We start from the raw sequence: 10,828 nt of genomic DNA on the forward strand, positions 1-10,828 counted from the left end.
TCTAAATTACAGTTTTCTCACCTGAAATAGAAAAATGAATTATTTCACAGTTATAATGAGTATTAAGTGAAAGCACATATGAGTAATCTAACATGGCTCAGATCTTAGCACATTATAATTGCTTATAAAATAAAATTCTTTTTCCATGACCTTCATCCCTACCTCTTTTCTATTTTCCCTGGGTAAATATTAAGAGTATAATATTTAAGATATCACAAAGATTCTGGCTAATATCAAGTATTTGTCTTATTCTCCAATTGGATATTATCTAAAAATTAACTGGAAATTTGGCCATCCAGCTCACAGAGGAAGGTTCTAAAAAAGATTCAATGAACCCTGTACAGGCTATTCTACTGAAAACATCAGTCAACCCTTGACAAGAGCTGCTAACAGTCATGAATATAGAGCTATTAGAAGAAATATTAGAGAAACCTTTGCCAGGAGTTACTCTTCAGGTTCCAAAGAGTTCTATTGCACTGGCCCTTTGAGTTCAATCCTGATTTTGACTTTGAAACTTTCTGTCCTAAACCAACTATGAACTGGTGTCTTGCTTTTAGATTGGGCCTAAAGACCACCATCATACATATTAATCCAGAGGTCATCAAACCATAGTCTGTAGGCCAAATTTGGCCCTCAGACTACATATGAAAATAAAGTTTTATTGAAGCACAGCTGCATTCATTTACTTACATATTTTCAAAGGCTTCCTTCACAATGTAAGAGCAGAGTCAAGTAGTTGCAACAGAGACTAGATGACCCACAAAGCACAAAATATATAAAATTTAGTCTTTTATAGTAAGAGTTCCTAGAATCCTATGTTATACTGTTTAACCCTTTATACTGCCATTTTTTTAGTAACAGAACACGCATTGGGTACTTACTAGATGTCTATCTCTGGACCTGATACTGAAAGTAGAACAGGGAGCCAAGGATGCTCTGTACTCAAAGAGGACACAGTCTAGATAAATAGGTGTTATTTTCCAGCTGATAGAAAAATGGTACCTTTTCTACTTCCTCTTATTTGTCTCTATTCAAATGATAACATTAAGAAAAATAACAATAAATATAAAGATGTTTCATACACAAGAAGTTTCCCACACATAGTGAAGTTTGTCCCGATTCAAGTCTTTTTGCCATGGAAGTATTAGTTGTGGCAATAATTCTTATGGGAAAGGAAAATAAACTCCTTCTTTCCTTTTGCCAGTTGCTTGACTTAGCACAGCTCTGCTCTCTGGGCTGGACTGGACTTTAAGATTTCAGAGTCATTTTTTTTTTGTATGGTTAAGACAATTTGTCTATTAAAAATGGTTCTTCTTTCCATGAGAACTTTCATGTTTCAATATAAAGCCTCTAGGTTATATTGTGCATCAAATGTTGCTTTATAAGTTCTGTGAAATATATAAAGTGTTCTCTTTTGTTCAACTATAATAGTAGCATATTGGAGATTACAAGTAAAAGTAGGTAAATAGGATGTTGATACATAGCAGCTGAGTTCAAATAAAGTTCTTTACCTAGATAATAAGATGTGTGTGAATTTGATATATTATGCAAATGGGGTTCAAGTTTGTGGGAATATTTGTTATTTTATTTAGAGTAAAAAGTCACAGCAAAAGAGAATGTGTTGATATAGCAAATCAACCCTCAAGAAAATGAATAAGGTATTTTCTTTAAAATATTTCAGTTTGTGAAGTAAAAGTACAGTGACACACAACTTGCTATTTTCAAACTTTCTATGGTTCCCCACACTTTGAGCTTTATAGCAACAAGTAAAAATTTAGAGTTTTCCAACTTAATATGCTATTACTACTTTACTGGTGAATTAATTTTTTGGTGTAAACAGAAAATATTGGAAAAAACAGAGGCCAATAGTTATATTTAAATCAGTGCATTTTATACACAGGGCACAGCACAAATAACAGCCCATTTTATTACAAAACCTTTTATTACAAAATAATAAGCATGCAATTCTGTAATATAACAATATCACTCTCAAGGATACTATGTGACATTTTAGATGAAATGTTCAAATTGTTGTCTATCCTGTGAGAACCATTCATGTACCATACCAACCACACTCAAGCAGGCGTTACTTCTGTTGGACCCTGTGTATAAATATATATATATATATATATATATATATATATATATATATACACATTTTTATGTTTATATGTAGATATGTAAATATATATTTGCCTATTCACTTATTAAAGTGAGAGTTTTTTCAGATATTAAATATTTGAGGATATTATCTAACTTCTGATTTTTTCTCAGATTTATACATTATCTTTTCCTTTTTCTTAACCAGAAAAGCAGAATTTATTATTTTAAATTTTACCTTAAATATTTTATTATTATTAATTTTACATTCATAATAACATTTTAATACTTAAAAACTGGATTAACATTAAGATTTCTCTCTGCATATTCTACAGTCAGACAAAAACTTCAAGTTTGCACAAATTTAAAATGGGATAGCACAACAAAGTCAGAGCAAAAACAAACATACTTTCCACCTTCTTTGCCCCTTGTGCTTCCACTACATCCTCAGTCTGCCTCTCTGACTTCTCAGAACTCAGATGTGCACCTTTCAAAATTTCCACCCTCAGCTCCACCTTGAACCAATAGAGCCTTTCCAGAGCCTGTGATCAGTGACATGTAAAACTTGGTGAGCAGCAAACTGTCTTCTCTGCTCCAGAGTTCATTTTCCTCTATACCTTCTCATATTTCATGTCCCACCCCCCTCACTGCAGCAATAATGTTATACTCTTCTCTGAAACTTTTCTCTGGACCCACCTGTCCATTCAAATGTTCATTTTTTATTTCACGCCTGTCTTATTGACTAAGGATTAATGATTATGGTGATGCTAATAATAAATATGGTGGCTATGACTGTTATCTATTGAATGCATACTATGTCCCAGGCTCTGCCCTGTGATAAATGACTGACATTCAGAAAATTCTTTTAATCTCACAATCTCCCATTAAGGTAGATATTATTAGGCTCAATTTAGAATTAAGGAAACTGTGGCTTAGAAAAGTGTAATTCTAAACTTTCCAATCAGACTCAGTTCAAAACCTATGACTGTCTAATTCCAGGCTCACGTACTTGAGCCCTGTGCTATATTTCTTCATTTCCTCACTTCAACTTCTTCCTTAAACTTCTTCATAAACACTCTGAGTTTGAAACCTGGTCCTCCGCTATCTGATTTCTACACCTCTTTCCTTTGTCTGAGAAACCTGTGCCTCTCTGTTCATGGTTTGTGGGTTTTGGTTTTTTTTTTGGCTTTTCTAAAAAAACCCACCCCAGTTAAGTCTGCATTATTATTTCATGTGCATTTGTGACCCTTTTCAACTACTATCTTCATTGAATAATTTTTATAGATCTTTATGGTGACTAATGTGTTGGGTATAGATGGATATATAAAAGAAATGCAAAATATATTTCTCAGCCCCTGGTTGTGGAGACAAGAACTTCACATAAAATATAAACTAACTACACAAAGGAATATTTACCCTAAGATGTTTGGCAATTTGCTAATCTAAAATAAAGTTATTATTTTGGTTTTCATCTCCTCATAAATTCTCTACTTTATTTAATTATGGTTTTTCTCTAACTTTCTTACTTTCTATTTACTTCTCTGACTACATTTCCTACCTTCTAATCATTCATTTTAACTGTTTTTTTTTCTTTTCTGTTCTGTTTACTTCCCTGAAAGATTTGTTCTGAGACACTCTTTCTTATCACTATTTTTCTTTATGTTACTATGCCTAAGTAGCTTACATTTATTATCCTTAATCCTAAAAAATAAAACCTCTTATTTTTCTAGGTGGGGATAAACTTTTACAAAATAGTTAAGAAACTTCTTTAAGTTTTCACAGTTAGTGTTAAACCAGTGTAGCTGAGATTCAGTCTAACCTATGATATGATGCTTCTTCATTAACACCTTGGTGTTTAAATTTTTCTTTATACTAATTATTTTGTCTGTCTTCCTGACACTGTCAGAGTATTTTAAACAAATTATGTTTAAAGAAATTTGGCTTGGTTTAGTTTGATGATTTTATTTGAAGAGATGGAGGAACAACACTAGACCTGGAAGCCAAATGTGATGGCAAATTTGCTGGAGTCTCATTCCAAACAAATGAATGACTGTCTTCATTTTCAGAGTACCTGGGGATCTATGGTTATGACCTATAGCTTAGTCTTCCAACTGTTATTAACAATTAGTTTCCTACCTTTTCTTCCAGGCAGTGGCTAATTAATATTTTCATTTAAAGTCTTGGTGCAGATATAAAAAAGAAGTCCAAATAAAGAAGGGTGGATGAATCATACGTGCAATCTTCCTTTTTTTTTCATATCAGGATAAGATCATGCCCAACTAGATAATTTCTTCAATACATTCAATCAGCTCTGTAGTTCACTTGGCAGTTAGTAACCTCATGGGATGTGTCGGGGAAATGAACAGGGGGAAAATGTGTTGTCCTCTCTTTCTATAAATTTAAGCCCATTTCCTCTTGTCTTTTCTCAGGGGTAAGCTTATATTTCCATTTTAAATATGAGCTCCCAAAAGGCATTAACCATGCCATTTTTACTTAACTGCATTTTTACCCCCAGTATGATGCTGTACTCACATAACTGATCTACAGTCACAGGAAGAAAATGACAAAAACTGCATTCCAATATTATAAGCTAGTATTTTATGGACCTCTGTGATGAAAGTTTTGACCACTATTATAAATCATACCTAGAACATACATAACTCATGGTCTGTATTGACAATACTGTGAATATGTCATATGACATTACGCCATTGATTTGAAGTCTCCTAATTGAGGTTTACTGATAATTAAGCATAGCAGAATAATAATTCCTCCTATCCTCTCTACAAATTAAGACATTTATAGCTAAGAAGCTGATAAGGTAGACAAAAGCATAGAGTAATGTATCACATTGTTCTGCAAACAGTTTTATGTAAGTGGACTGTATTATTGTAAACTCATGCTAATGGCTCTCTCTCTGTCTCTCTCTGTCTCTCTCTGTCTCTCTCTGTCTCTCTCTCTCTCTATATATATATGTATTTAAAAATAAGTTTTAATTTCAATTCTAAAGTCACAGTATTTATAGTTTATAGTTATATCACTAACTTTATAATTATAAAGTAAAATTTATTTATTTATCAATTACCTCCTTTGAGAACACTAATTTAAAATCACTTTGCTATGATTAAGTACAAATTAGTGAGAACATACCTATTCTCTCTCTCTTTTTCCCTTCTTGCTTCCTTCTTTCCTTTTTGGTTCTTTTTTTCTTTTTTCCTTTCTTGTAAAAAGTAGTACAAACTAAATATATCTTACTATATAAGATAGTTTCCTCAAAGCTTTTAAACTAGATGATAGGTCAATTTAGACCTATATCTTCATGAAAATATCTCTGTTTTAGAGAAAATGTCTTCACTTATTTCTTTTACTATTAACTTTGATGTGAAAGGGCGACTCATTCTGTTCTCCCAGCATAGCTCAGTAGAAGTATCTGTTGTTCTGGTTTAGGGCTCCCTATTTTCTAAACCCTGGGTAGTTCAAAGTTTACCCTCACTGATTAACAGAGAAATAAAAATGAATTAACGATGTGCCTGGAGAGATCAGGTGGTGGAGGCATGTACAGTTTAAATGAATTCTGATTTTGTTAAATACATTTGCATAATTTGAAGAATGTATGTGGGTTACATAAAAGTACTGAATTCTTTTTAAAAGATCACTCATCTTCATTATTTCTGCAATTTTGGGTCTATGAATGTTAAAAGGTACCTCCCAACCTCTTCTTTATTGATGATTCTAATTATTTTCACTAAGTTAAGTCTTCAGAGATAAAAATAGCAGGGAATTCCCAGGCATCCTCTCTGGAAAATTTTTGAGAGAGAATTGACTATTTTTGAGAAAAATGCCTGTTTCTCTCCTTATATGCCACCAGTCATGTCCTTTTTTTACATTTGAAAGAAGTTCAGCCCCACTCCAAGCTTAGTTCATTGACTAATGGGGACTGGGCATGCTGAAGCCCTACCATGTCACAGCATTTTTATGAGGCTGGAGTACACTGCAAGCAGGGTAGATAACTAACCCTTTTATCTTTTTGCTTCTTCCTGACCAAATCCTGCACTTTTCTAACTATAATATTATATTTTTGTCTACTAAGAAATTCAGGTTGCTGCACAGAGGATTGCCCTACACATCTAAAATAAAATAGGCAACAGAAGTGAATAGGAAATTGCAAAATAACTGGTTTTAATTGACATGTACCAATGAAACCCAACTTTACCCTTGATCTTTGTGTCAAACCATAAGGCAGTTTTCAGTGTTTCGACACCTACTCTCCCCTGGAAAACCCCCAACAAGATGAATTATTTTGGTTGTTTATTATCTGCAATGGATTAAATGCTTGTGCTCTATCAAAATTCATGTGCTGAAATCTCAACATGAGATTTCAACATGATGGTATTTGGAGGTGGGGCCTTTGGGAAGTAACTATATTATGAGTGTAGAGCTTTCATAAAGAGATTAATGCTTTTATAAGATGAGGCCAGGGACCTAGTTAGTTTGGGCCAAGTGACAATGCATCAAGAATATGACCTTCTACAAATTAGGAAGAAAGCCTTCACCAAACACTGGATCATTCTGGACTTTCCAGCCTCCAGAAGTGTGAGAAAAAAATGTCATTTGAGCTACTCAGTCTACAGTATTCTGTTATAGTAACAAGAACTGACTAAGACACTCATCTTGTAATGTGCATTAAAATCCACCTAAACATCATAGCAATAATGCTAGATTCTGGATTCTGACTAAACTTATTAAAAAATAAGTGGCAGTGTATAAAGTGTTGTAGAGACAACACAGGAGTTGGAGTTGGGAAAATCTCACCTAACTTAAGGCCCAATCATCTACTGATATCCTATTTTCATTATTCATATGGTAGAGATGTTAATAATGGTGATAATAATAGTCACAATATCAGGAATTCCAAGATGGCAGAGCAGTAAGCAGAAGTTAAATTAACCTCGTCCCAGGACTAATCTAGAATTACAATTAAATTGTAGAGAAATATTCTGGGATAATCAATGGAAAAATGACTGGAGAGAAGTCTTATAATCATAGATAGATGGAAGAAACTACTTCACCACAACATGACTGGTATGGAGTATGGAGGAGACACAAGAGGGCTGGCTGGGCTCCCACAGATGACACCTGAAATGTTGGAGAAAAATTCAGTGGCTCAGGGGTTCTCCCTGAGAAGTGTGGGGTCTAAACCCCAAGATCGGCTACCCAGCCCGCAGCACCAGAGCCAGGAAGTAACCCAGGTAATATCCAGCTGAGAAAAGTAGCTAGGTTTCCGTCTGCCAGAGAGAGACAGTTGGAGTCACAGAGAGTCTTTGTAAAGGGCTAATGCACCTAATTTCATTTGCAGCCACGTACCCTGGGGTCCAGCAAATGGAGGGCAGAGTGGACTAGAGTTGCTGGAAAAGAGCTGGGGGTGGAGGCTTTGCAGAGAGAACAGAAGGAGCAGCCACCAGGATCCATCCCTCTGCTGAGTCATTCCCCATATTGTGGGGGCCATCTTGCTCAGGCAAAGCAGTCCCCCTCCCCCAAGTGGCATCAGTATGAGGGGAAGCAATAGTCCTACCTGCAGGAATTACTCTGCCCTACCCTGTGGTGCTTACAACTGGCTGTTGATTACAGATTGGCTAGATTAACAAAAGAAGGAGAGAGCTACAGGCTGTGGATCACTGGTAACCTCAAACAGGTTGCCTAGAACCAGGCTGGGACACCATCTGACATCACCAGGGGCAGATCCAGAAAAAGCAAACAGATCTGTACAAGCACATACAAGATGTGGTGGGTGGAGTGACTCTCAGCCAGCCAGATGGAGGGTAGGATCTACCAAAGCAATACCTGCTCATCTCTGAGAGCTCAGAAATCACAACATGCTTACCCAGACAAAGTGAATCAAACAATTAGCATTTTTGTACATCTATTTCCAATATAATAATGTATTATATGTATTACTTACATCTTGACATTTTCAGACAATATAACTTGAAAATTTTCAATTAGTGATATACGTATTCAATGTGACTTTAATGACTCTTAATTAAAACACCTTAAGATAAAAGAAATTTAATAATGTTAATATTTTATAATTTTATTTGGAATTATGAAAGTCATACATTAACACATTAAAAAAACTCAGAGTATTTCTTTAGGATGAATTCTCAGAAGTAAACTTGCTGGTTTTCAGGAAATATACATTTCCTAGTTTTGATGTTTGGATGCCAGTGCTTCCCCCCAAAATAGTGCAATTTACTCACAGTAATAGTTTATCAGTGTCCCTTTTCAATCATCCCCATCAGCTATAGACACATTAATTATTTTAAACCATTGCTAATAGGAAAGTCTGCCATAACTAGAGGGATCCTTAACATGTGATTTCAGCAATACAATCAGTTGTATTAGTCAAACACATTAACTGAAAAAACAAAATTACCGAAATCTCAGTGACTTCATATAAGAAAAGTTTATATCTTATTAGCATACCAGTTCAGTGCACATGCTGGGTGGACAGCCAGCTCATAATCATTCAGAGATCTCAGACTCTGTCCATCCTTCTTTTTTGTAATGCCTCCATCCTGGGTGGATCCTCTTCACATGTCCATCACTCATACATGGGAAATTTTAATAGTCAAGGCAAGAAATGTCTGACAACACTTGCTCTTATATTCTATTAGGCAGAATTCAGTCTCAGGACTACAGTCAACCTCAAAGAGCTGCCAGATAAAATGTATTCATATGCCGAGGAAGAAATGCAACAAGTACAGCCATTATCTAACCATCTTTGAAACAAATGTTGTTTGTTTTTATTTTAATGTAATTGAAGAGTTTTTAATTTTTAAAAATAGAATTTAACCTATTCACTGTAATATATAGTAGTCATTAATGTGATATTATGGTGCTATTCTATGCTTTTGTATTATTACCTTGTTGGGTGCTTTTTCCCCCTTTACTTCTATTGGTTGGACAAGACTGATATTCATTCCATTTTTCCCTCATTAATTTGAAACTATTTCTATATTTTTCAATTCCACTAAGGGTTGCTGTACCATACATAACTCTCAATAAGATTGATTGTGAACAAGATAACCTGTATTTCTACAATGGCTCTATAAATTATTAACTTCTCCATCCTCCCTTCCTGATATTAAGTCTCATATGAAAAGAACTGTTGAAACCTTTTCCTTTCTCTCTCTCCTTTCTTTTTCCTTCAGGAGATCTCTGAAGTACATTAATCGCCTCCTAGTCACTGCTTCCTACTGTTTCTAGATTTTGTGGGAAAAAATTGGAAATTATCAGTATTCCTATGAAAGAATTATTATGTTTAAAAATACAACTCTAGAAGATTGTGGAGGAGTAAGTGGAAGGTACACTATCCTCCAAGGACCAATCTAGAATTACAGCTTTAAAATAGTAGAGAAATAATCTGAAACAAACAACTGAACAATAGCTGGTGAGAAGCCTCATAACCATGAACAGAGAGAAGAAATCATTTCACCACAACGTAACTGGCAGAGTGTGGAGGTGACACAAGAGAGCTGGCTGGGCTCCCAAGGGTGGCAGCTGAAGTGCCAGAGGAAAATTTCAGCAGCTGGTGGATTGTCCCTGAGAAGTACAGGATCTAAACCCCAAGCTATACTCCCTAGCCTGCAGTACCAGAGCCAGAAAGGAACCCAGATAACATCCAGATGAGAAAAGTGTCAAGGTTTCTGTCTGCCATGGAGAGATGGCTGGAGACACAGAGAACCTCTTAAAGGGCCAACACACAAAATTTCATATTCAGCTTCATACACTGGGCTTTGAAAAAGGTGTGGGGGGGGCAGTGGATTAAAGACACTTTAAGAGAGTCTGGGGATGATGGCTTTGGGGAGAGAACTAAGGGAGCAGCCTCTAGGATCCCTATACTGAGTAATTCCCCCTACTACAGGAGCCATCTTGCTCAAGCAGAGCAGTCTCCTCCAAGTGACCGCAGCCTGAGGGGGAACAATAGCACTTATAGGAATTACTCTGTATCCCCCCCCCCCCGCCCCCCCGCCCATGGTGCTTAAGCCTGGCTGCTGATTACTGCCTGACTATTGACTAGATTAACAACTGTAGGAGACAGCCACAGACTGGGGATCACTGGTCATCTCAAACAGGCTGCCTAGGGCCAGACTGGGACACTATCTGACATTACCAGGGGCAGATACAGAAAGAGAAAACAGTGGTAAACACTAGATTCTATTGAGATGAATGCCACCATGGTCTTCTTCATGATTTGCCTTATTTTCTGTCCTACATAGATTTCCCCCCTTACTTTGGGTTTATTTATTTTTTAAAAAAATTCTTGTATTATTGCTGTTCCAGTTTTCACCCACTGCTCTTCCTGAATGGCTTTTTAACATTCATTTCTTGCCCTTCCAGTTTGTGCCCATTAGGTCATTAGTTTTTATGCTATAATTTGTTTCTAATCTCATATTCTGCTCCTCCATTCTCTTACTTCATTTTACCTTCTTCTTTCCTCTTCTTATTGTCATTTTGAATTTTATTTTCTCTCTTGGTATGACTTATTTCTATTCCATACTCTTACTGTTTCCCCCTTCTTCAGCTTCTCAAAACCATTTATTTGTTATGAGTCATCTCACATTCTTTTCCACATTCTTAAAATATCCTTAGTTTCTTGCCACCTGTATTAATCTTTGTTAACATGTTGAGGATATGGAGGTTGATGTTGCATTTCTTCATTTATTTA

The sequence above is a fragment of the Phyllostomus discolor genome, chromosome 11 (genome assembly GCF_004126475.2).
Source record: "Phyllostomus discolor isolate MPI-MPIP mPhyDis1 chromosome 11, mPhyDis1.pri.v3, whole genome shotgun sequence".
In the NCBI taxonomy this organism is placed as follows: Eukaryota; Metazoa; Chordata; class Mammalia; order Chiroptera; family Phyllostomidae; genus Phyllostomus; species Phyllostomus discolor.